This window comes from Zea mays, chromosome 8, assembly GCF_902167145.1.
Source record: "Zea mays cultivar B73 chromosome 8, Zm-B73-REFERENCE-NAM-5.0, whole genome shotgun sequence".
NCBI classification, from domain to species: domain Eukaryota; kingdom Viridiplantae; phylum Streptophyta; class Magnoliopsida; order Poales; family Poaceae; genus Zea; species Zea mays.
The window spans coordinates 35,627,646-35,633,645 of record NC_050103.1 but is presented as its reverse complement, the minus strand read 5'-3'; the positions used below and the strand labels follow the sequence as shown (position 1 = coordinate 35,633,645).

At 41.3% G+C, this 6,000-nt stretch overlaps 1 long non-coding RNA gene across 1 annotated transcript; it reads left to right on the top strand.

Moving 5' to 3' along the window:
• Positions 1 to 1,023: 1,023 nt before the first annotated feature.
• Positions 1,024 to 1,620, top strand: LOC103635066 (uncharacterized). Its single transcript, XR_004851947.1, has 2 exons — positions 1,024 to 1,128; positions 1,213 to 1,620. It is a non-coding gene; the product is annotated as an uncharacterized lncRNA (long non-coding RNA).
• Positions 1,621 to 6,000: the final 4,380 nt, after the last annotated feature.

The window sequence follows — 6,000 nt, the reverse complement described above, 5'->3', positions numbered from 1 at the left end:
TCCGACAACAGAGGCCTACATGTTTACTATTATCGTTGGTTATGTGTTTTCATCAGTCATGTCGTTTCAGTATATGTTGCTGGTCCGACAACTGAGGCTTATATGTTCAGTATTATGTTAGTTGTGTCTGCTTAATGAGTCATGTCGTGTTAGTTTTCGTACGTATCATTTTCGCTTTCAAACAATTTTCCAAATATTCGAGTTGAACATGTATTAGAATAATCAGAGCTGTAACTTTGTGAGCTATGTGAATCTGTGAACTTCATATGCCTGTAAACTGTTCGGCTTCTTTATATGTGTTTTATAAACTGTGGTTGCATATGAAATTGTGGCTCTTGGTTGTGTCCATGCAGATGTGTGATCCTTATGAACACACATATGATGATGAAATGGATGCACACACATCTGATGATGAAATGGATGCACACACATCTCATGATGAAACAGATGGAGAAATGCTTGTTGCTCTATATGCTGTAGACATTTGGGGCAGGCATTTCAGTCAGGCTCCTAGAAGAACATTGGTCGAATCTGGTATTCAATGGGTTCAAAGAACGTTGGAGATTAGTAACGACTGTTTTGACATGTTTCGCATGCGAAGAACTGTTTTTAGACGATTGCATGACACGTTGGTACAAAATTATGGTCTGCTTCCAAGCAGGGGTGTCAGTACTATGGAAGCTCTTGGCATATTCTTGTGGGCATGTGGGGGTCCACAATCGTTTAGGCAGATCAGAAATAAATTTGGTCACTCATTGGAAACAATTAGCCGCAAGTATAGTGATGTCCTTAATGCACTTTATAAGATGTCATCTGACATAATCAAGCCGAAAGACCCACAATTCGTCGAGATTCATCATCGTTTGCGAGAGGCGAGGTTTTGGCCACACTTCAAGGATTGCATAGGCGCAATAGATGGTAGTCACTTTCCAGCGGCAGTCCCGGCTTCAGAACAAGCGAAATATATTGGCCGACACGGTTACACGTCGCAGAATGTAATGGCCGTATGTGACTTCGATATGAGGTTCACATTTGTGGTGACAGGCTGGCCAGGTTCCGTACATGACACAAGAGTACTACAGGATACTTTAATAACTTATGCGGACAGGTTCCCCCATCCACCGGAAGGTATATAAATATTTTGTACATTTGTAGAATACAATACTATTTTATGTCACATATACGTAACATTTGTATTTTGAGTTTGTGCAGGTAAATACTATCTTGTCGATTCGGGTTATCCAAATAGAAAGGGGTACCTTGCACCTTATAAGGGGCAGAAGTACCACATTACGGAATGGCAAAATGCGAGGCAACCTATTGGGAGTAAAGAAGTATTCAACTATGCGCACTCATCCCTACGAAATGTTATTGAGCGATCATTTGGGGTGCTAAAAATGAAGTGGAGAATTCTATTAAGTCTCCCTTCATTTTCGCTTGAGAAACAATCGAAGATAATTATTGCATGTATGACACTGCATAACTTCATTAGAGATAGTGCTCTACACGATAGAGATTTTGATGAAGTAGGACCTAATAGCCTAAGTCATGATCTACCTGCAGGTGAGAGTAGTACTAGCACATCTGATGAGTTAGACATGAGTGATTTTCGAGATGCAATTGCAAATGCATTAGTGGCGTAGTTGACTTAGTGCAATTGTAACGGTACTTATGATGTAATCAACTCCACTAATTATTTTGTAATGAACTTATGTGTTATGGGTTTCATTTTATCGTTTGTTCGAACAGAATCTGCAATTTGAGAATCTGTATCCAAACACGTAGATTCTGACGAACAACTTTTCTGCACAGCTGGCGAACCAAACACCTAAATTCTAACCACCAGCTTTTCCCAACAGCCAGCTTTTCTCCACAGCCAGCTTTTCAGATAAGCTGGCCAGAAAAAAGCCGAACCAAACACGCCCATAATCTAGAGAACCATCTATCTATGGACTCTTGCCAATAGGACAAGTTAAATATGAAACTCACTAAACTAATGAGATATGGGGGGCTAAGAAACAGGGTCATTGTCAAGTGAGTTGGCCACAGTAATCCGGCGAAGTTGCAAGTCTCAATCTAGATTATTGTGGCCAACTCTCTTAATAGTACCGTCAGGTGGTTCATTCTAGTGATTGGTGTCAAATCAGCGTTAACCCACTTTTTGGTGACTCTGCTAGGAACGTAAAGATTGGATCTATCACATCTGATCTATTAGATTAGACCTATTAAGTTTTACCTATTAGATCGGCCACAATGGTCGATCATAAAGATCACAACAATATTGCCCAGACATCATCACAAGGCTGACTAACTCGTCGGCCGCTGAGGATGAGAAATTAGAAGACCACATGAAGAGGCTGGACGAGGAGTTCCAGCGATAAAAGGCTCAGAAAGACAAGATGATGGAGAAGTGGTACCTCTCACACTTCAGGATAGATAGCTACCAAAAGGTCGTCAAGGAGAGGAAAATAAAGCGTGATTCTCTAACAACCTTACTGTAGCTCCCTATTGTAAGTATCACCATGTCATTAGCCGATATTCAATCTATCAAATTTCTTTTGATAATCGAATTAAAAGTATAATGGAGGATATGGAGAATATGACACATATATTAGAAAAAAAACTCATACACCTGATTTTTGTCACATAAATTGGCCACTAAAATAATTGTGTCAAATACATCGGCAACAAATGGGGCCTCTCGGTCTCAGCCATATTAGGATATGACGATGAACTCATATCCAGAGAAAATGCTACCACCATCCTCACTACACGATAGATCGGCTCTAGGCATGGCCGGATAGTCCACGCACGATCATGGATCGTCCGACCCTCCAATGGACTGTCCAGCACCTTATGCCACTAAGCCTACCACAAGGCTCGTAGCCGATGCCTAGCACAATCGAATAGTCCGGGTGTGCATACGTAGACCACCCTACGGCCCGTCAAGCACAATTTTCATGCTCCACCCCATCTATAGCACACCATAGTCGTAGCATGTCATCACCTGCGCATGAGGCCAAATGCCTTTTAGCTCCTGTGAAGCTGAAAAAATTACAGGTCACTGAGCTTGTTTGTCCTGTTAAGGCCAAATCTAATGCTCGCCCTCCCCTGCATTCAGCACAAATGGGGAAAGTTAAGTTCACATTTAATGTTGTTAAGTGTGATAAAATATTTGATGAGCTACTTAAGAATAGCAACATTAAATTGTGGCACACAATTCCTCCTATGGAGGAATTCAAAAGGTGCGTATATTGTAAATGGCATGGCTCGTTTCTTCGTAACACTAATGATTGTAATGTATTCTGTCGACAAATACAATCGCTGGTAAATGAATGTTGATAGACAATTTGTCCCTATCGAGACATTGGACCGGTGGACAAGAAAGACTTGGTTCGGCCATGTTCGGTCGACAAAAGACAAAGGAAAAAATGTTATCATTGGTGACCCTCGCGTGCCAAATCTGTCATGCGGAGTGGTTACTTGGAGGCGTCGTGGGGCATGGTAAACCAGATATGCCCAAATTTAAATGTTTTGGAGCTGAAAGTATTGATAAACAAAAGTATAAAAGGCCAAACATTAATTTTGAGCAACTTCTGGCTAAATATCACAAGCAAATCAAGGCAAAGGGTGTTGAGCTGGCAATGCTAAGTCATCGTGAGCACCTTCGAAGTCATCAAGATCACCTTCAAAGCGCAAATCTAGAAATCAGGATTGGTGAGAAGGGTTTCATGCATCAGCAACATATCCTCCTCTTGGGCTACCAATGCCAATGCAATACGGTTCATCTCCTTCGTACTTTCATCCTTATCCATATTGGGGCTGGTATGATTCAAATGCTTATTGTTCTTCATATTTTAGACCATATAACATAGAGTATTAAGCTCATAGCAATTCTAATTTTTGAGAAATAATCATATAACAAAGATCGTTTTATTTCTAAGAATCGGCCTAGAGCTCAAAATAAGAATAGAGTGGTCAAGCAAGTTTATGTGGTGAACAGGGATAATATATAAGCCAAACGTTTAGATCTGAATTCATGCATTACAGAGCCGAATGAAGTATTAGATACTTCGGATAGTAGTGCCCAAACAATAGAGAAATCAGCTAGCGATAGTCCTGGTATTAGATCTAAACTTAAGAAGCCTAATGTGCTAAAGATTAAGGAAGACGTATCGTTGTCCAACACTAATTCACAATTGAGAAGCCCACTCGGATTATCAGTCTGGCACAACGAGAGGCTAGGAAAACTCGGTGTACAAGAGTTGAAAAGGAGAGGCATGACATGGTCTCCTAACGAGAGTTCTCAAGATCAGGTAAGGATGATGCTTTAGAAATAGGTGGAGTGAAAGTAGACAAAAAGGAAGAAAGCAAGTACAGGATGTTTGGGTGAAAGGTTTGCCCCAAGTCAGAAAAGCTATTGGTCATTGCATCATCCATATTTTTCAGCCATGCCATATATCAGTATGCCGTGCAGTTCATCCCAAGGTATGTTCGGTTATCCTTCATGGCATCATTTTGCTTCATATGCATCTTTGTATTTTGGAGGACTGCAACTGAATTATTATGCATGTTGATAGTTGCGATATGTTGCTGCTCATATGAAGCCAAAGTATTTCAGTTGTTGGTAGTTATGATTCTTGCTATAATTTGCTTTAGTCATATTTATTCATGGGATGAACATGCTTATAATATTTTCTTATCACTATTTGGTTATTGCTTAATTGCAGACTACATAATCTGTGTTGCCGAATAGTTTCAAGAAAATGGTTCATTTGTTAGTATAGCCAATACTGGAGCTTATACATCATTGAGTTGGCTATTGTGTGTTTCTTCCATGTGAGCAAGTTTTATAGTTGAATAAACATCTTTGCTCTCAGTGGCTGATATGGCCAATGAATCCTATATAATCATCGCGCTAAGCTTATATCTCCATCCAAAGGGTAGGACAGATGCTCGGGGAGCAAACACGATCGGATACCCGATCATGGTCACCTATCCTACGTATGCCAGACAGTACAGACACTAAGGCTGTCCGGGATAGTCATGGACAGTCCGGCCATGAAGGTCGGATAATCCGCGGACAACCAGAAGCAACAGCGACCTCAAAACGTCAGACCACAACGTACTAAAATAGTTACTAGGGAGCAAAACACTTTCAAGACATTTGGTCGGCTGAGCAGAGTCTGCCCTACTTTTAATCAGTTGCTTGCTAAATATACGAAGAAGGTTGTTCCACATGACCGGACAGTAAAACGAACAAAGTCAAAAGGGTGATCTGTGCGAAAGCAAAGGCCGACTAAATCGGCCCAAAAAGTGGTACAACCAAGACGCCTGGTCATTTTACTCTAGGGATGTCATGGTGCTTTCTAGTCTATTCATCGTCGATGTGTTGTCCTACTCAAGTTTGGGGTGGTACGACGATGAATCCATATTATTGGTCGAATCCGCTTGCTTATTCGGGCTGGGTGCACCACAAGTTTTTGCCCATTAACATGTTGATCAGGTAGAGATGACCGAAGAAGATGAAATCCAAAACGGCCTCTGTGCATCAAATATTTATATTATCTGATCACAAGAGTGGACGACTTGCATCGAGCTGAGTCCTTACTTCGGGAACAAAATAACTCATGAGATCTATTTTTTCCGAAGTGTGCTGGTGCTTTTGGTTCGTCAAGCTCCTCCGAAAGGCAAGGGCATGTGTTGAGCACCAAAATAAGCGGACGGTCCGACCCGAGGGCCCGAACAGTCCGCACACCCCGCAATCAGATTAACTCGGGTGATCATCCTTATCACATATGTGGTTATCCATCTAATCATGTGGGATCTGTTGGTTATCGCCTAGGAATAGGTTCTGACCTCCTCGTCTATAAATATAAAGGGGTACGACCAATTGAGAACCCCTGAACACATTCCAATCGAACCAATCTGCTTTACTTACCTTTCCTGCCCTAGCAGTAGGTGTAACGTAGCTTTAGTTGTAGTTTTTTGCATATCCAC